Source organism: Mustela lutreola, chromosome 2 (assembly GCF_030435805.1).
Source record: "Mustela lutreola isolate mMusLut2 chromosome 2, mMusLut2.pri, whole genome shotgun sequence".
NCBI classification, from domain to species: Eukaryota; Metazoa; Chordata; class Mammalia; order Carnivora; family Mustelidae; genus Mustela; species Mustela lutreola.
In genome coordinates this window covers 142,405,041-142,426,714 of record NC_081291.1, presented here as the reverse complement: position 1 = coordinate 142,426,714, position 21,674 = coordinate 142,405,041, and the positions used below count along the sequence as shown (strand labels likewise).

At 39.7% G+C, this 21,674-nt stretch overlaps 1 long non-coding RNA gene across 2 annotated transcripts in view; it reads right to left on the bottom strand.

Annotated features, from left to right (window-relative positions):
* Positions 1–21,674, bottom strand: part of LOC131824943 (uncharacterized) — an 89,778-nt gene that overhangs the window by 48,581 nt on the left and 19,523 nt on the right. The window contains exons 2-4 of one of the 2 annotated variants that reach the window (XR_009351044.1): positions 19,695–19,772; positions 16,202–16,364; positions 6,779–6,834 (exon numbers count right to left, since the gene is read on the bottom strand). This is a non-coding gene — a long non-coding RNA (uncharacterized LOC131824943). The remainder of the gene's footprint in view (positions 1–6,778; positions 6,835–16,201; positions 16,365–19,694; positions 19,773–21,674) is intronic. The other variant, XR_009351045.1, reaches the window with a different exon arrangement.

Sequence of the window (21,674 nt, the reverse complement as noted above, 5' to 3'; positions counted from 1 at the left end):
CCTGAGGACGTTGCTCTCTGCAACCCACTCTAGCCTGGCTGTTCATAGGCCCCCGATGCCGCTGGGTCTGCAGGTGGGGTGGGTGCCTTTGCTCCTTCTGGTTACTTCCAGGCTATTTCTCCCCATCCTCCCCACCTCCTTACACAGTTTTAAGTCGGATTCCATGCTGCCATAATGCAGTAATTTATGGAGTCCTAGGTCCTTCCCCTTCATTTTTGGAAGAGCTGTATCTCCAGGCTCACTGCCACTGTCCGAAGCATCTCCTGATTTTGAATATCCAAGACCATTGGATGGTCTTCCAATAGCTGGGGCTCATCATTCTTTGGCTTCTCCTCCAATAATTCCGTCCTCTCCCCTCCCCTTAATAACTGCTCAGCTCCCATGGGCCTGTCTATCAACATTGGCTGTCACAACGCATTTTAGCCGTTCTGCAGTCTCACCCTCCCTCTGCCTGTGTTCACAGCCAGCTCCTCGCTGTTCTCTCCCTGTCACATTCTCACTCTTCTCTCTCGCTGGCTTCACTTCCATGATTAGTCATTATAACCACTGCCTGTGTAACTCCAACCTGAACCACCCAGCCTCATGCAGCTGCAGAAACACAACACCGTGCCAGCTGGGCTTTAGATAAATGCACGACTCCAGCCCCAAGAGAACCCTTGATTCTGTTGGGCAACCACACAGTTCTCTGGAATGTTCACCCCTTCCTACATGCCCTCTGGATAACATGGGTACTCTCCGAGATCACTAGTTTTTACACCTTCCTTTTTTCTTTTTAACTTCCGGTACCTCTCTCATCCTCAATCTTTTCCATTTTCTTAAGAAAAGAGAAGCAATCTGAACAGAATGCGATGCCTGTCACCCCACAGCCACTCACCACCCGCATCTGAGGCGATACTCTGCCTTCCTTTCTGTTTCTGTGGGTGGACTACCTATGCTTGTAGCTGAGGACAGAGCTTCACTTGGGCCCAAGATCAGTAGTTATCAATCACTTAATAACATGACCAACTGATGGATTATTTTCATCAGTACACAATCTGTGCTTTGTCTAATTGAAAAAGAAACAGACCTGTCTTCTGACGTCATGTCTCCTCCAGCCACTGCTCCATTTTTCTGCTCTCCTTCACAGCAAATACATCAACATCCCTTCAGCTCGTCTCTTTCTATTCTTTCATGGACCCAACCCAAACGGCGTCTCCCCTTGCCAGGTACCAAACCAAACCTGTTCTTGTCAGGGTCATAATAACCTCCACATACTAGTTAATTCTCCCATCTCCCTTTCTTTCTTTCTTTCTTTTTTTTTTTTTTAAAGATTTTATTTGTTTATTTGACAGACAGAGATCACAAGCAGTTAGAGAGAGAGAGAGGAGGAAGCAGGCTCCCTGCCGAGCAGAGAGCTCAATGCGGGGCTCGATCCCAGGACCCCGGGATCATGACCTGAGCCGAAGGCAGAGGCTCTAACCCACTGAACCACCCAGGCGCCCCACATCTCACCTTTCTTGACCTATCAGCAGCTGTGACACAGTAGCTCCTAGATGGTTTCCCTGCTTGTACCCATATCCTTCTGTAATCTATTCTCAACACAGAAGCTACAGGAATTTTTTCAATACTTACATATTATTTCATTCCTCCACACAATAAATTCTGAATAAAAGTCAAAATCCATACATGTCTTAAAAGCCTCCCTGGTCTGACCTCTCCAGAGCTCTGGAAACTTCTCCTGCTGCTCTCTCCTTGGCCACTCCTCTCTAGCCACTCTGGCTTTCCAGACGTTCTTTCGACAAATCTGGGTGTGCTTCTTTTTTTTTTTTTTTTTAAATAAGAAAATTTTGATTACTTTTTTTAGTGTACTAGATTATGGTGAGTTGCTTCTGTACATTTTTTTTTTTAAGGATTTATTTATTTGAGACAGATAGCGAGCACAGAAAGAGAGTAGAGGGAGAAGCAGACTCTCTGCTGAGTAGGGAGCCTGATGCAGGGCTGGGTCAAAGACCCTGAGATCAGGACAAGACCAGAAGGCAGACCTTATCTGACAGGAGCCACCCAGGCATCCCTCATACAACTTTTGTAACTAGTATTTTTTTCCAATACATAATGTGTTATTTGTTTCAGGTGAAAAGGTCTGTGATTCATCAGTCCTACACAACACCCAGTGCTCACCACAACATATACCCTCCCCAATGTCCATCACCCAGCCGCCCCATTCCCCTACCTGCCTTGTGGTTGCTGGAGACCTGGGTGTGCTTCTCCTCAGATCATTTTTGCAAGGATTTTGCTGTGCCTGGAGTGTTCTCACTATTAGTGTCTGTTCCTTCTTTTCCTTCCTTCTTCCTCATCTGTCTCTAGAATGTCACCCTTCAAAGGCCAGGGGGCTGGTCCCTTCATATCCTGCTATAGTCTCATTGCTAAGAACCGTGCCAGACACATAGTGGACCCTCACCCAATGTCTGATGCTCATGGTTCCTCTTTCAACATGTGGCATTGGCCTGGAATGTTCTTCCTCCCACATGGAAATACTCATTTCTTCAGACTCACTTGTGTGTGTGTGTGTGTGTGTGTGAAAAGTATTTTTCCTTAGGCAGCCACTTTTCTCTCACCCATACTGGTGATTTTAAATACACTTAGCACACTTAGCCTTTATCAGATTTAAAAATTTTAACATTGACACAATAATATTTTCTCATATATACTCCCTATTCAAATTTCCCCAACTGCTCTAGTAATGTCTTTATGGCTTTAAAAAATTTTTTAAATCAAAGGTTTAATCAAGGACCACCTTGTTTTTAAAATCTGCTTAGTTTTCAATGTTTCTGTTACTAATTCATGCCCATAATTTCCAAGAGAAGAGTAAAATACATCTCAGCAGGGTCAAATAAATGAGATAATCTATTAGTTCTTTTTTTCTTTCTTTTTTCCTCTCCTGGACGAGCTTTCGGAAACTGGCCTCACAGTTTTCTCCCGGCACTTCCTGTCACCACCACTGGAGAATTGCCATCACCTCTTTCCTAGGTTGGATTTCCATGTGTCCTAGATCTCAGGTTCCCTCTGTCTTGATTACTCCCTTGTTTTGGTAGAAAACATCTTCCAGTAGCTTCTTGTGGAAGGGTGCATTGAAGGTATGTTCTTTGAGAATTTATGTGTCTAAAAAGACATATTCTACCTTCAAACTCAATTGAGAGTTTGGATGAGTATAGAATTCTAGGTATAAAAATAATTTATCCTTAGTATTTCAAAAGCATTATTCTATTGACTTCTGTTTCCAATGCAGTTTAGATATCCCATACATTCAGATTACTCACTCTTTGCATATAACTGCTCCCCCAAGGCTTTTAGGATTATTCCTTTATCCCTTATGTTCTCAAGTTGTACAGTGATATGCTATAGATTTTTTAAAAAAGATTTATTTATTTAAAGAGATAGAGAGAAAGAGAGAGCAGATGAGGAACAGCAGAGGGAGAGGGAGAGAAGCTCAAGCAGACTCTGTGCCGAATATGGAGCCTGACACATCCAAGGCTTGATCCCTGGACCCTGACATCATGACCTGAGCCAAAACCAGGAGTCAGACACTTAATTAACTGAGTCATCCAGGGGCCTGTAGATTTTTTGTTGTTGTTGTTAATTCCATAACTTGGGTACTAAGTAGATGCTCTCAATCCAGAATCTCTTTCCTTTTACTCATTTCTTTCAATCTAGGAGAATGTTCTTTTATTATTTATTCAGTAATTTCCTCCTTTTGATTTACTCTCATTTCTCATTCTAGAACTTCTATTAGTCCCATGTTAGAGAGTCTAGATTTACCCCCCAATGTTCCTATCATTTTTGTCTTTTCTTTCTTTTTTCCCTTTTTATTTTATTTACTAGGCAGTTTCCTTAAAATTCTCTTCTAATCTTTCTTTTGAAATGGTTTTCATCCTTGGTATCATATTTTAAATTTTCAAAACCCCTTTCCTTTTCTCTGATTACTTCTTTCTTCTTTAAGAAAGCCCTTTAATATCACCTTACTTTCATTATGGGTCCAACAACTTTTCTTCTTTCTCAAAGGACACTAGTTAGTTTCTTTGAAAGTTTCTTTTCTGCTGTTGTCTGCATTGTCTCTCTTCTAAGTTCTGTTCCTACCCACCACAACCCCCCTTCTCCCGACCCCCTGCCAACCTGTTTAGTCTACATCTCTTATGTTGGAAACTTTCCCTAAATGGTGATTCTTGACTCTCTATCTGTATCTAAGAGTCAGAATGGAAAAAATAAAAAATAAAAACAAAAACAAAAACTGATTTTCATGGGAAAGGAGAAGCCTGATGAGTGGTGAACTTCACTGGAGGACTAATAAGCCAGGAGTGAGCCATTTTCTAGAAGGCTTTCCCCAGTGTTAGAGCATAGAATAGCCCATTACTCTTTAGTGTATGATAGAGCAAATCAGCCTGGTCTGACAGCTATCTGGGAAATGAGTGGGCAAAGGGGCTGAGGAGTCTTGCAGATCAGTATGTATATTTCCCCCAGTTTTATTCTGTTTTCAGTTCACCCTTAGCCTTCCCAGTCCAGCGCAGGAGGGCACATTCGATTTCTGAGCCCCCATGTTTCTAGGGTGGGATACGTTTTTCTTTTCACTGGTTCTCCTTCTCTGGGTGCTTGGGTTTCAGTTTTTTCTGGGTTAGTCACATGAAGCCATTGGGTTGGCACCTTCCTGAATATGTGTCTTGGTCTGCTCTTCTTATCTTTCCTATTCTTTATTTCCTTGTGGATTTATAATTTTGTGTTTTGTCTTTCATGGGAGGGTGGATAGGTTGGGAGACAATAAATATAAAGGATGTTCAATTCTCCATCTCTTTAGGTAAATTAATAATTTGTTATTAAACTTTTTAGCCAATCACTGCGCAGTTTTCCCTTAGGAGATGCCTTCTTCAATCACATATGTAATTGAATAAGTGGTACTTTATTTCATCACAGAAATAAACGGTCCACCACTTAAAGGAACTCAGTATGTGTTAGCGCCATCTAGTGGAAAGATTGAGTTAGTGCCATAGGCTTGAAATCTGACAGGTTGCTTTTTGAAACCCAAGAGGAGAGCTAGAGAGGATCTCTTACTACCTTCTTTGTGTTTCTATGCAAAACCTCCCCAAAGAGAAGTGTCTCCTCTATTATATGGAAAGAACATGCACATATTTATTTTGTAGTTTATTTTTTATTTTATTTTATTTCATCTTCATGGTTATCTTGAAGTCTTACTGTTGAAATGTTTCTCTACTCATAACCTCATGGAGATGGAAAAATAACTGATCTGCTCTCTTTTCTTTCACCAGCCTTTTTACTCAGTGAAGATTAAATTCTATTTCTTTCTCCTCTGGCATATTTCACTGGTCCCTGGCTGGCCTTTCCTAGGAATTAATTGAAAAGGAAATGGCAAATATGATTAGGCTTCTAGACCTGGTAAAACAGTAGAGGCCAGGCTCGAGGATACCTCTGGCCAGCTGGGACGAGCGGTCAGTGAATTATGCTGTTGTGTGGTTATGAAGACTTCATATTACATAGGTAAATTGAAAAGACAGACATTATCCAGTCTCTCAATCTTACCCTCAATAATTTACTTAAAAAACAAAAATAAACAAAAAACTGAAGAAGATTGAAGGCAGAAATTAAAAATTACTCCTCTTTTCATAATTCCAAAAGCGTTTCATGTCTGTAGCTGTAGAACCTACCGGAGATATTCCTAAACCTCTATTCAGCCAATTCCTGAGAGTTTCCTCACTGTCAAAATATATGAATTGCCAGTGCTTGAGCCAAGCGCAAGCCACTTAAGGTTTTAATAGATCAAATGTGAGCTGAAACGGGTTACATAATTTAAATGCCATCTAGTGGCCAAGTGTCATTTTTAGTCTTCAATCAAAACAGTTCTGGTGCTTTCTAATATTTTTCTTAGGGTGATATACTAAATAGTTCTGAGTCAAAGATATTATAGCAGCTTTTGCTCTTGTAGTGAAATGGAACTGGAATATTTCTAAATCATAAAAAAAAAGGCTTAACAGCTTGAAATGTGCAAAAGTCCCAACTCTAAACAGTCCCTCTGTTTGTATGGCTGCAAGACAGTTGTGGCTTGGTTCGGCTACTATGTCATTAAATAGCGACAGTAGTGAAAAATAAAAAGAACTATGTCTCCAATGTCGGGTAACTAATATAAGAACAAAATTCTAAATCTTGACGGCCAGAGAATTTAAAAGATCAATCTGTAGTCTCAGAACATTGAAGAGCTATGAGAGAGACATATCATTTTTTTTTCTTTTTTAAGATTTTATTTATTTATTTGACAGACAGAGATCACAAGTAGGCAGAGAGGCAGGCAGAGGGAGAGGGGGAAGCAGGCTCCTTGCTGAGCAGAGAGCCCGATGCGGGGCTCGATCCCAGGACCCTGGAATCATGACCTGAGCTGAAGGCCGAGGCCTTAACCCACTGCCACCCAGGCACCCCAACATGTCATTTCTTTTTTTTTTTTTTTTAAGATTTTATTTATTAGTCAGAGGGAGAGAGGCAGCACAGGCAGACAGAATGGCAGGCAGAGGCAGAGGCAGAAGCAGGCTCCCCGCCGAGCAAGGAGCCCGATGTGGGACTTGATCCCAGGACGCTGGGATCATGACCTGAGCCGAAGGCAGCCACTTAACCAACTGAGCCACCCAGGTGTCCCCAACATGTCATTTCTTAATGAATGAATGCCATGGGCATGCAAGTCAGTGTGATAATTAATCATCACAGTGGTGGGAGTAACATCAGCTAACAGGTATTGAAACCTTACCTGCTAGACATTATTCTGAGTGCTCTGCTTGTAGGAATTCATTTGATCTTCACAACCTAAAAAAATAGGTTTTATTTTAATACCCATTTCAGAGACAAAATTGAGGCACACGGTGGTTAAATCACATACCCACTGGTGAGAGGCTGACTAGGAAACAGAATATTTAGAGTATCCTTTGGTCTCTCAGCTGTGTTAGATTTTGGTTAGTACTGTTTAGGTTGAAGCATCCTTACAGAGCCATCAGCATCCCTTGAAGAAAACCAGCGCACAATTAGCCTTTGGTTGTCTTGGGCTAGGGTTCCAGATAGGGTTGACTCAAGGATAAGGCTGAGCTCTGGGTTACTGACTGTTATCATCTTTGGATAGACCCTGCTCTTTTGGCTCTGTGGGAGTTAACTGTTCCTGGAGACTGGACAGTAGAATTCATTTTTGTGGAAGTGTGGTCTGGGGTTATTTGTAACCTTGTTCTCCAGCTCTGTACTCCAGATAGTAGAGAGTTGCTTTGAGTGTCACCAAACTAGCTGTAGTTATGCAATAAATAGGACACCATTAAGCATTTTTCTTCTTGTTGGTCACAAATCCGGTTCTATTCTTTCACTTCAGGCATATGACCATTTAAAACCTTAAAGATAACCAAATGAGTTTAATACCTCACACAGCGCTCCTTGATTTCAATGAGCCTCACAAAGTGTTTTTGAGGTTAATAACAATGAGTTTATTATCCTCAGTACACAGATAAGGAAACTAGGACTCAGATTAAGTGGCAAAATTCACATGACCACTGACCTTAGAACTAAGACTAGAACACTCGGGCTTCTCATTGCATTTGTTCACATTCACCCATGCGTGCGCAAACACACACACACTGTCACACCTCGCACTGCCAAGTCTACACACTTTTCCAAGTATGTATTATGAATATGTGTGCATGCATAAATGCCCACACCATGTGAATGTTAGGGAAGGTAGCTAAATATAAAATTGAAAATTATGCTGTTTGTAAGTTTATCATCTATTTCATCCTTTCTCAGTTACTGTTCAGAGATCTTTAAAAGAAAATCAGATAACCAAATCAGTTATATAGGATAAGTGGTTGAGGTGGGTGACAGCCCCAAAGGTAAAATCTAGGTAATATTCCAAGGTCTACTCAAGTCTTCTGATTTTATTTTTTTATTTTAAGAAGTAGCATTTTACTTGGAATTCCTAAAAGCATCCACAGGAACATGTCCTCCAACAGAATAACTTTTTTTATTTTTTTGTATTCCTCTGGAATTACTGGATACTGAGAAGGAAAGGATCAGTGTGTAAGATACAGGGTACACCAGTCGGGTGCCTTATTTTGTTTAAAAACAAATTATAGTAACAATGCTGTAATTTTATAAATGTGTTATTTTGCGTACTCTCAAAATTTATATTTGAGATTGTTTTACTCTCTTAGTACTTTAGTTTCAGAAGAATCTAGTTGGTTATATGAAGTTGTGAATAAACCTGAAGTTACCCTTGGAAAAAAAAAAAAAAGAAGTAGCATTTTAATTCTTTAAAAGAATTTCTGTTCTTAAAATGGTACACCTCTGTAGCAGTTTTGCAAGCTTATCATGCCTAATATAATTTATCCAGAAGGAGGCAGCATTTTACTATTAAACTGATTCTTCTGCAAAGATTCTAACAAGTTTTCTTTTTCTTTTTTTTTTCCTTTAAAAATGTAGGCTACCTAATCACACATCCAAAAATCTTTCAGTGCGACGATTCCTAGATATCACTAGAGTTTTGCATATTGAAATAGTTATAGAATCCAAATCCTACTCAGATCAAATGCATCTAAAATTACAACTAGCATATATGGTGGCCAAATTAATTGGCAGAAACTGTTTTTGCAGTAAAGACACTGATCAAAATAAAGAGCTGAAGAGAAGATGGGAATAGAGGAAGGCAAAATGAAGGATTCAATTATTGCTAACTTGTAGAAAATAAGTATTTGGCCAATAAGAGATCAACTTTAAAGGAAAAAAAAAAAACCCCACCTTGAATTTGTTCCAAAATAAGGATAATGAAATAGTTATAATCATTTATTTTCATAAATGTAATTTACTTCTTCTTTCCTTGTTTTCATAGGATCACAGGGTCTTTAGAAGGGACCTTCAAATATCATGCGATACAGCTCAGTTACTGCTGATTGGAATGCCTTTCATCCATGTAGCAAAGTGAGTCTATCTGCTTTCAAAGGATTAGGGAGAAAGGGATTCCAATATGATAGGGGAAATTCAGCTAAAGAATGATGGCATGCTAAGGGGACTTTTTTGTTACATTGTGTTTGACAGAAGGGCTCAAAACTAAGAACAGCAATTAGGATCTGACACTTTCTCCAAATTTTCCAAAGAGGCTAAAGAACTGGATGTCAGTCCCCACGTACATCCCCTGCCTCTTAATAACCAGTTAATGGTCTATAAAAGAAGCCAGGGAAGGAGTGGGGTGGGGGATTCCTCCCCTTCCCACTGGCGAGGGTCTTCTGACTGGCATTGCCAAGTGAAGAAAGAGGCTCCAAGACAATGGCTTTTTAGGAACTGCCTCCGGTGACTTCTGCTCAGGCAGCAGACTTGACGGGGCTTTCCACTTCTCCCTGAGTACAGAAGATGGAAGCTGGGGAGAGCTGGCTGGCGAGGGGAAGAGGGGACAGAATAGTAAGATTGCCCACCCATTACGTGTCACGGCCAGGGTTTGAGAAATTCCTTAGGACAAGAGGACATACGGAATTAGCTATTCTTTAATCACCTTACTGTACAATTTCCTTCCCTACCACCCCTGCCTCCCTGCCACCTCCCCGCAGGACTGTGCACCATGATGGGGTATATTACTGGGATAGTTGAGGGGCTAGTTAGAAGTCCAGTTAGAGCTGAATCTTTCCTAGAGCTGGACTGTATTGTGGGAAGACCTCTATGACTAAGTTTCACACGTGCTCCCCAAGCGACAGACTTCAGATAGTGGCATGCATGCTCAGATTCACTGGAGAAGCAGAGCAGCCAACAGAGAGAGGGTTACCGCTTTCCCCTTCCTTCTGCTTCTTCCTGATTTCCCATACTGGAGAGGAGCCAGGCCTGGGACAGGGAGGAGGGGGTGTTTCAGAGCCAAGACTCCTTCCAACCTCATTTCACTTCAAACAGTCAAGGTCCCCACTCATACCTTCTCTGGAGCTGTGGGATATGGAGGAGATGGAATTTACATAGAGCTTGAAAATGAAGTTTTTGATGATCTCTTTTTTAATAACCCAAAGTTAATAGAAAGTGATGCAATCTGGGAGTGATAGAGAATGCAAACGTGAAGGTAAAGGCAGGGACAATTCTGATCACCGATTCCAATGCGTGGGTTTTTCCTTGCACCGCCAGGCAATGCTCTGGACACCAGCTGGCTGTCCTACAATTCAACGCAATTCTAACACCATCTACCTGGAGATAACATCAGATTCTACACGCTCATTCCTACAAGACTGCCCTCACTTCAGATGCTAATCAGAAGTCCAGACTTTTCTCTGTGCCTCTGACCAAATAGCTATAAATCGGAGTTTTTCACAAACCCCTCTTTGGGTCTGATTAATGTGCTAGAGTGGATCACAGAACTCAGGAAAGCTATTTGCTCACTAAGTTACTGGTCTATTACAAAGAGTATTAAAAGCGTGTGAATTAACAGCTAGATGAGAGATATATAGGGTGAGGTCCGAGACAAAGGAACTTCGGTCCCTGTAGACTCTGGAGCCTAGTACAGTGGTACATGGAAGCATTTGGTTCACCAACCTGGAATCTCTCTGGACCCCATTCTTTTGAATTTTTATGGAGGCTTCCTTACATAGGCATGATTGATTAAATCATCAGCTATTGGTGATAGATTCAACTTTCAGTCTGTTTCCCCTCTTAGGAAGTGGTGTAAGGGATATTAAAAGTTCTATCTCTAATCACGTGGTTGGGTTCCTTTGGCAATTAGCCCCATCCAGAGGTGCTGTCCCAAAGTCACCATTAATATAACAAAATAACCTTTGTGGTTCCCATAATTTAGGAAACTCCAAGGGCATTAGGAACTTTATGACAGGAATTAGATAATACCAAATTATATATTTCTTGTTATAAATCACAGTTTCACAGCAGGGATGAGCAAAACGATTATTTCATATTTGTGCCTCATTGAGTAGAGATAAATTGGCCTCATATGTCTATAATTAATGAGAAATGTTGTTTAAAAACTGATATAACTTGAATTTTTCCAACCTTCACCATTAAGACTTATTTCCCAGGGAAGGAAAGGACAGTATCAAAGAAGTTCTGGAGGAAATTGTCATACAGTTTCTCACCTAACGGGAAGAGAAAGTAGATAATATTTCTAATGTCTAGGAAGCTGTGTGTTGGGGGGGAGTGTGGGAGGAGAGACAGACAGACATACACACATGTACACACACACACATACCCCCATCAAGACCAAAAGAGAAAGGAGAGCACAGGAGGAAGGAAGGTAAAGGGTCAAATAAGTGGACAAATAAGAAGGCTTCACACCTTCATGGCCAAAGGAGAGAAGAAGTTAGAAATAGCCCCACCTTTTTTTATTGGGGTGTGGGATGTGCTATTCCCAGAGCAAAGAGCTTTGTTCCTAGTTTCCCCTGGATACAGACTGGGAAAATTTCAAGCCTTCTAGAAGAATTATCATATACAACGTGGAACCATCTAGGCAGCAAAGTAGTAATGGCCAACGATGGAGTATTTAAGTATAGAGAGAGTGAAATACTGAAACTCGAAAATCCCTTGGTTTGGGTATGATGTGGAAAGATCCAGCAGCTCTTATATGCCTTGATGCAGCAACTGAAACCAGGGGCCTGCACTTACAGAATTTATTATAACAAAACAAAAAACCCACAAAAACCAAAAAACAATCCAGCTAAAAAATGGACAAAGGATCTGAATAGACATTTTTTTAATAGAAGACATATAGATGGATAAGAAGTACATAAAAAGATGCTTGACACCACTAATCACCCAGCAAAGCCACAATGAAATATTACCCAACACCTGTCAGAATGGCTATTATCAAAAGGACAAAAACAAATAAGTATTGGTAAAGACAATGTAGAAGAAAAGGGATCCCTCCTACACTGTTAGTGGAAATGTCAGCTGGTGCAGCCGTTATGGAAAGCAGTATGGAGGTTCCTCAAAAAGTGAAGAATAGAACTACCATAAGATTCAACAATTCCACTTCTGGGTATTTATCCAAAGACAATGAAAACACCAACTGAAAGAAATATGTACACTATGATGTTCATTACAGCATTGTTTACAATAGCCAAGATACGGAAGCAACCTAAGTGTCCATTGATAGAAAATGGTTAAAGAAGATGTGATCCATGTAATGGAATATTACTCAGCCACGGAAAGAACAAAATCTTGCCATTTATGACAATATGGATGGGCCTAAAGGGCATTCAAGTAAGTGAAGAAAGTCAGACAGTAGCTAACACCATGGGATTTCACTTATATGTGAATCTAAAAAACAAAATAAATGAACAAACAAAACGAAACAGAATAGAAACAGACTCATAGATTCAGGAAATTAATTGTTGGTTACCAGACAGAGGAGGAATTGGAGGGGCAGGCAAAATAGGTGAAGGGGATTAAGACGTACAAACTTCCAATGATAACATGAAGAAGTCCTGAGGATATAAAGTACTGCGCAGGGAATGTTGCCAATAATATTGTAATAATGTTGTATGGCAGGAGACGATAACTAGACTTCTCATGGGGATCATTTAGTAATGTATAAAAATGTTGAATCCCTAAGATGTACACCTGAAACTAATAGGATATTAGTTCAGTTTTACTTCAATTAAAAAACAAAAAATGAAAACCACAAAACCATAGGCCTGCTAGGGCTGTGATGGCAAGAAGTGGGGGAACCCCAGTGCAGATTCCTCCTCAGGAGGAGACAAACTCAAGAGGACTGACAGGGCCAGCCCGAGCTAAGGTAGAGCCAGCTAACAGAAGAAAAGACCCAGTGACCCCGTTTTTCCACCCAAGAACTGATCATGAATGTCACCATCAGAGTAAGACCGCAGGATGCAGGGGACATCTCTGAGGAGGCCAGCCTTGGGCTCAACATTCGCTTTCATTGTCCTCAAAGATAAGTAATCTGTGCTCCACCTTCAAGTTCCCATCTTGGGAGGGAAGTGGGAGGAACACGAGAGGAGAGACAAATCGTAGAGGGAGTTTGAACTTCAAACTGGCTGCATATTTATCTGGAAGGGACTGTTAAAAGCCAAGTAGCTGACTGATTCTTAACAGGAAGTTTGTACTCCCCTTATCCCACCCCATCCTACAACCTCAAGAAGTGGGAATGAAATGTATTAGTCAGGTTGGGCTGCCATAACAAATCACAATAGACCAAGTGGCTTAAACAATTGAAATCTATTTTCTTATGATTCTGGAGATGGTAATTCCAAGATCAAGGTGCCAGCAGGCTTGGTTCCTGGTGGGAATCCTCCTCTTAGACTGCCTCCTTTAACTATGTCTTCAGATGACACAGAGAAAGAGAACTCTGGTGTCTCTTCCACTTTTTATAAGGATACTTATAAAAAGAGGAAGAGGTTTAGATGAGGTCACGAGGGTGGAGTGCCTTATCCAGAATCATCCATTCCCCCCACCCCATGAGGCAGCTTCCCCTCATACCTTATCTAAAACCAATTACCTCCCAAAAGTCTCACCTACAAATAAGCAACACATTGAGTATTGGGGCTTCAACATACGAATTTTGGTGGAGATACAAGTCCAAAGCAGTGGCTTATGAGGAAGTTTATGTCATCTATAGAAAAGCACAATGCCGCAATCTTTTGGTGTGCATAAATTATAGCGTGTCATGAAAAATCAAATTCTACTGCAAGAATTTTCAGTTCCCTCCGTCTCCAGCCATGGGAACAATGCATGTGGGCAGAGAAAGAAACTGAGAGAGTATAGGGAAGGAGGAAGGAGGAAGTAAAAAGAGGCTAGAAGGAGAAAAAGAGAAAGAAAAGAAAAGGGAGACAGGGAAGAGGGTAGAGAGAGGTGACAGGGACTGAGGGCCACTGGAGCAGTGGGGCTTCCCAGAAGGACCGAAAATTGCCTGGGTGGGGACTGGGACTGGAACTAAGAGAGGATTCTTAGTCATCTTGTTCTGCGACATCTTATAGGACATCCTCCTCATCTTGGTGAGATACCTTCTGTAGAAAAGACACTCCTTTTGCAACCTTGCAGTTTCTTTCCTGTGTTCATTCTGATACCTCTGTGTTGGGACCTAGGGCCCAGCAGGTCACACACTTTGAACATAGTGTTGGCCCAGGGTACAGTTTAATAGGCTCCCATTATGACAAAGTCTGTCTTGTGTCTAATCCCTACATCGGCATTTATGGCATCCCTTCCTGTCTTGTCCCATTGGAGTGCAGTCTGTCCCTGACCAGCTTACAGTCCTTATAAACTGAAGTTTAGTAGGGAATCAGCCTCCAGGTTTCTCTGGCTGTAATAGCCCCAGGTTCTTTATTTGTTTCTCTTCTGGTTGCTGTAGGTTTTCCTTATGAGTCTTTTAAGTATCTTTAGCCTACACTGGATTTGCCACACATCTCTTAGCTGATTAGCCTAGAGTAGGATTAGCAAACCCTACACATGGTACTTGGCTCGTAGGCTTGGGAGTCATGCTCTATCTCTTTCAGTGACTTTAGATTTATTTCTTCAGACAATTTACTTGGCTAAATAAAAGGTCAAATTTTAATCATAATGGTCTTAGTGATTTCAGACTATCTGCTGTGTAGTTCTGACTCCTTTGGACTTAAATCTTACTGCCTTCTGTGACAGCATTGGCTGGAGGACATTGGTTTTATATGATTTTTTTCTGATAGTCTATATTCAGTGTAAAAATTCTTAGTGAATACTTAGAAGATTGGCTTATTATAGAGTTTAGAGTGTGTGTTTACTTAAAATAAGAGAACTTCAAATCTATGATAAATGTCTATTTTGGTTGATTACTTGCCCAATGAGGCATAATATACAAAAATGCTGAACATTCCGTTCAACCACGTGGGACAAACTGGGAATTCTGAAGGATTAAATGTCAGCAGAAGAAAATGAGAAAATTCCATATAGTTGAAAGGAGATGGGAAGAAGGTAATGGTAAATTTGTAGTTTCTGGGGGAAAACAAAATTAAAGACGATTTTTTGGGGGGGGGGGTCTGTGTAGAAAAGTAGGCAAAAGAGTTCCAGAACTTATAGAATACATTGCCTTATGTTCAGAGCAGATTTTGTGGTCCACTTTAAGGCCTGAACAGTGTTTGCAAACAAAAGCTGATTGGACTAGCGATACTGAGGGCATCTTTCGCAGTTAAAGACTATCTAGAGATAAGTCCCATTGTGTTCAAGAATATTGTCAAATACTTCAATACTTATGATCCCAAGCACAAAGAGTAGAAGTAGCCTTCTGGAGACTATGTAAAAATTTTTTGGACAAGGTCAAAGGTATTTTGAAATTTCAAGTACATTATTTTATTGTGACTAAAAGAATAGAAAAGTAAAACCATGCTTAAGAATATGTTACTGGTGCATGACTTATTTCGCTAAGCATGCACCAGTAACATATTCTTAAGCATGGTTTTACTGTGCTGTGAAGTGTGTAAACCTGGTGATTCACAGACCTGGGGATAAAAATATATGTATATAAAAAATATATGTTTATAAAAAATAAAAAATAAAAAAAAAAAAAAAAAAAAAAAAAAAAAAAAAAAAAAGAATATGTTACTGGTGCAAAGTAAAGTGACAATTTGAGCTGATTATCTAGGTGATTCAAGTATAAAAGTCTGAAATATTCATTTAGAAGCAAAAGTGAATTGGAGAAAGTCCTTTATTGAGTTGACTTTGCTTATTTTTGGAGAATCAGTCTCAAAACTAGAAAGTGATAGATTTCTGTTTGTGTGCATCATTTTGGTTGCAGATTATTTGACTTAGTTCAGAGTTTCTAGGTGTTAGAAATGTTTTCTCTAAATACCAGTTTTGGCTATTTTAATTTGTCTCTTTCCTTATTCCTTTCCATTAATCCTCTTATTCAAAATTGAAAGAGAATGGTCCAAGATGTGCTTTAGTTCTCAAGTTTGCCTATTTATTATCAGGATGTCAGTGAATTCACTAATCATAATACAATCCTTGGTGAGAGAGAACCAAGATATGCATTGTGAAAGAAAATAAAAAGATGACACAGAGAGAAGACTGGGAGATTCAGTCTCCAATGAGCTGTGGTGATATTAGACTCAGAGTAAAATTAACATGCTTGTGCCCAGATCACGCACATATCTACACATCTAGCAGCATACATTTGCCAACACCCAATCCCACACGAATGATAAATTCCATCTTGGAAAGTATGACGCAGTTCACCTACCTGGAGTCCTCCTATCTCTTCTGGCATGTAACTGTATCTTTTCCATCACTGTAGACAGAGCAGAGGGGACATCACAATTTAAGTGTAATCAACACGATTGGTCAACATTGAGGTGGGGCATGTCCGTTCTGGAGAGCTGGACATGTGGTCAGGAGAGAGCAATCTTGTAAACACAGAAGAAAGCAGTTTCAAATGGTGCACCTATTTTGGGGACCTTGACCTTGCAATAAATCCTACCAAAGCACACCCACTGCTATAATATTTTACATTTGCATAACAACTTTGGTCTAAGTATCTTAGAAATTTTTCAAGAAATAACATTGCTATTTTAGTGCTGTTTTTATGTAAATGGAAATAGTGAATTGCAGGAATTAAAGTAACTTTTAAGATGAGTACTAAATGAGACTGGTAATTGGTAAGAAATAGAGAAATGAATGAGAAATGTATGTAAATATAGATATTAGCCAAATAAATATGGAAATATGACTCCAACAAGTCTTTATTTTATTTCATTTTTTGCCTCTTTTCCCTTCCTACCAACTCAAAAATTTTATATTTCTTTAACCTTTTCTTAAGAATGTTCTAGAATAAAATTTATAAATTTTTAGCCCGTATATTACATTTTCCAGAGGTATTTATATTTTAAGTCTTCCTTTTCTGTGTGAAAGATAAGCTCTGTCCTTAGTAAAAGGAATTTCAAAATCAAAAGAGGGTAAAAAGAACTTTTTGGAAATAGAGTCCTTTCTAGTACAGTTCTGCTTGGTTCATCTGTAAGTGTTGATGGCTTTTGTCTGTAAATATATCTTTACATGAGTCAGGTACAAGAAAAGCAAAGAGTTTCAGTTGATCAAGTGGAAATCTATCCATTAACTTTGAGATGGTCAACTATTGATAGAATTGTTGTCTGTTCCATGACATAAGCCAAGAAGTCTTCACTAGCAAGTTTTCTGGCAATATTGCAGAGAATACTTTACTGAATTGGTAACACAACTCCTCCTTAATATCTCCTTCTGAAAAATACTGGGAGGGACATTTCATTTAAGAAAAAAGTAACAAATTTGGAAAATAGAAATATGCTAAATGTCTGGACTAGTTAAGAACATTGTTTTAAAAGAATGAATGGCTCTACTGTGAAACATCAGTCATATTCTCTGGTAAAATCAAAAAAGGAAATACTTGGTTGAAGACAATAACAAAGTTTATGTTTTCATGATCACATATCTCAAAATCAAAATATCAATTCATTACATTTGTTCCAGGGATTTGTCAGTTTCCATATGATTTATTCTTGTTGACAAGGGCAAATATATTGAGCTAAAGTTTTGTATCAAACCTATGTCCTATAGGATTTAAAACAAACCAGCCTGGATGACAAATGGGTATGATGCAGAAAGTCACTAATGAAACTAAGGCAGAATTCCAAGTGTATCAGATGTCCATGTCTGTGTATGTTAGATGTTAAAAGATGGATTTGTGATTTCATAAGTCTAAGGCCTTGGCTTGAGTTTAAGATTTTGATATTTTAATTACCATCCAGACCCTTTCTTCATCATTCTTTGACTATTCCAAAGCCTCTGTTCCACTTCTTCCAACTCATGGTATGCTAATACCCTAGACCTTGTCACCACCTGGAAATACTTCACCCCTGCATTTTTCCCCCACTTTGGCCACATAATCTTTTCTCCTTCAACAAACCCACCCCTCCATTTCTCAACCCCTCTGAAACGGTTCTTCTTTCCATCCCACCCCTGGCACTTTAGCCTGTGGAAAGTGTTTTCCAGCTTCTTTTGTCTCTCTCTGCTCACTTGGGGTCTGTAATCTTGTCTGGGCAAGACTTGGTCCTTGAGAATGTGAATTTAGAAAAATGAATGGCCTGGATCTCATTGCGATGTCCTTTCCCTTAAAACCTCTCTCTTCTTCTGGTCTCTTGGCCCAGCATTTCCTTTGCATCCAACTGCATGTTTGGGAAAGAAGGAGCATAGGGAAAGGACATTATCTGCTTAACCACCTCTGCTCAGAAGTGACTCACACGAATTGCTCACATTCTGTTGTCCAGTAGAGCTGCAAGGGAGGTAGGGAAATATAGAGGTACACAGAGATATTGATGAGCTTTAACAGTTTCTTCAATGTCCATCTTGTAAACATTGTTTTGAGAATTAAATACGGGAAAATCTGTAAAGCTTGGGAGTTTTCTCCATAACTATTTTGTATTCCAATTTGATTAAAGTTGTTTTTCTCATGGTCAAGTTGACGAATTAGCATTCCACTTGGTATTTAGATATTTCTGTGGGTTTGGTTAGGGCAAGCCAAAGTCACAGAGGTCACCCCATACTCAGAGCATTAATAAAACCACATTTCTGGGTCTGTACAAAGACCATCTAGAAATCACCTAGAAACACCACCGTGGTGTTATTTCTTGAGGGCAGTTGGCTCTGAAGTGAAATTGCTTAGTCACAATGAGTATGTTTTTTAGAATTGTACCAAGTTCTATAATGTCATTTTTCTTTCTAATCTTAGTTTGTTTTTTAATACTAAGAGCCGGGGGGCAGAATATCTATTTGTTTATTTATTTTTAACATGGAAATGCTTCTTTTTAATTTTAGTTTTCTTTTTGTTTTAAAATTTTATTTATTCTTTTTATTTGCACTCATATGTGGAACATAAGAAATAGAACAGAGGACCACAGGGGAAGGAAGGAAAACTAAATGGGAAGAAATCAGAGAGGGAGACAAACCATGAGAGACTCTAGACTCAGGTAAACAAACTGAGGGTTGTGGGAAGGGGTGGAGGCGAGGGGAAGGAGTAATAGGGTGATGGGCATTAAGAAGGGCACATGTTGTGATAAACACTGGGTGTTATAGGGAACTGATGAATTGTTGAATGTTACAACAAAAGATTATGATGTAGTATATGCTGGCTAACAGAGTACCCATTTTATGGATTTTTGAAATCATACTTAGTTATCCCTAGGAGGCTCCTTTGTCCTTGCTGCACAGCAGTTCCTGAGCTTCTTGGAGGATGCCTGCCGTAGAGTTTCCTTCTGGGGTAGCCAGTGGCATTGGCCTGGAGGTCCTGTACTCCCTCCATAACCACAAATACTTCAGAAGGCTTAGCTTCTAATACTGACTCTGAATGTTTCACCCTTTCTAATAATTCCGTACTGTTTTATCTTCTAATTTTTCTGCCACTTGCTTGTCAGACCAGGCACATCTGCCCCTAGGAGAGGCATGGCAGGTCTCCCTCAACATCAGTTTTACTACTAGTAAGAAATAAAAGCTGGGGCACCTGGGTGGCTCAGTCGGTTAGGTGTCTGCCTTCAGCTCAGGTCATGTTCCCAGGGTCTTGGGACTGAGTCCCACCTCAGGCTCTCTGCTCTGTTGGAAGTCTGGTTCTCCCTCTCCCTCTGCCTGCTGCTCCCCCTGTTTGTGATCTCTCTCTCTGTGTCAAATAAATAAATAAAATCTTTTGAAAGAAGAAATAAAAGCAGGGGTACCTGGGTGGCTCAGTTGGTTGGGTGTCTGCCTTCAGCTCAGGTCATGATCTGCCTGCTGCTCTCCCAGTTTGTGCTCTCCTAGAAGTAGAGAGCACAGATACATAAATAAATGAAATATTTATTAATTAACTAAATAAATGAAATATTAAAAATAAATAAATTTCATTACTTAGTTATTTAACAAACATACATAGCAGTTACTAGGGGCAAGACAATCTTCTAAGTGATGAACATATTTTATTTAAAAACTTTTAATTTTAATTTTGGTATAGTTAACACAGTGTTATATGTGTTTGTGTTCAATATAGGGATTTGACAATTCCATACATTACTCAGTGCTCATCAAGGTAAGTGTACTCTTAATCCCCTTCACCTATTTCACCCTCCCCCCACTCACCTTCCCTCTGGCAACCCTGTTTGTTCTCTACAGCTAAGAGTCTGTTATTTGTCTTTTTCTGCTTGTTTTGTTTCTTAAATTTCCCATATGAGTGAAATCATATGGCATTCGTCTTTCTCTGACTGATGTATTTCACTTAGCATTATATTCTCTTGATTCATCCATGTTGTTGCAAATGGCAAGATTTCATTTTTTTTATGGCTGAATAATATTCTATTATAGATATCACTTCTTTATTCATTCATTGATGGACACTTGGGCTGCATCTATGATTTGGCTACTGTAAATAATGCTGCAATAAACAGGGATGCATATATCCCTTAGAATGTGTTTTTCTTTTTCTTTCTTTTAATTATACCTTTAATGTGTATATACTCATTTCCAATGGACAAAAGCAAAAAAAATAAAAAATAAAAAAATAAAACCCAGGACATTCTAGAAAACTCTTTTCCTATCAAGATATCAAGATAGTTATCTTTTTTAAAATTTAATTTTATAATCAATTTTATTTTTTATTTTTGCAGTGTTCAGTATTTCTATTTTTGTGTTCCAAGATTCACTGTTTATGTACCACACCCAGTGCTCCATGCAATGTGTGCCCTCCTCAATACCCACCACCAGCCTCACCCCACCAAAACCCCACCAGCCTCACCCCACCAGCCCCTTCCCCTCCAAAACCCTCAGTTTGTTTCTCAGAGTACACAGTCTCTCATGGTTCATCTCCCCCTCCAATTTCCCTCAACTCACTTCTCCTCCCCTTCTCCCGGAGTCCTCTGTGTTATTCCTTATGCTCCACAAGTAAGGGTTTTTATATTCTTTGGGCAAATATTGAGTAGTGAGATTACTGGATCATATGATTGTTTGATTTTTAACTTTTTTTTAAAGATTTTATTTATTTGACAGAGATCACAAGTAGGCAGAGAGGCAGGCAGAGAGAGAAGGGGGAAGCAGGCTCCCTGCTGAGCAGAGAGTCCTATGTAAGGTTCCATCCCAGGTCCCCAAGATCATGACCTGGACCAAAGGCAGAGGCTTAACCCACTGGGCAGGTGGGTTAACCAGTTGCCCCTGATTTTTAACTCTTTGAGGAATCTCCATACTGTTTCCTATAGTAGCTGCACCAGTTTGCATTCCCACCAACAGTGCACGAGCATTCCTTTTACCCAGCATCCTCACCAACACTTGTCTCTTGTTTTTGGTTTTAGCCATTCTGACAGGAGTGAGGTGATAACTCATTGTGGTTTTGGTTTGTATTTCCCTGGTGATGAGTGATGCTGAGCATCTTTACATATGTCTGTTGGCCATCTGGATGTCTTCTGTGGGGAAATGTCTATTCATGTCTTCTGCCCATTTTTTAATTGGATTGTTTGTTTTTTTTGATGTTGAGTTATATAAGTTATTTGTATATTTTGGATACTAACCCATTATTGGATGTCATTGGCAAATATCTTCTCCCATTCAGTAGGTTGTCTTTTAGTTTTGGTGATTGTTTCCAGTAATGAACATATTTTAATTCTCAAAACCACTTTGGAGGGACACACTGGCGTGTGTGTACAACTGAATGTATATATATGTGTGTGTGTGCA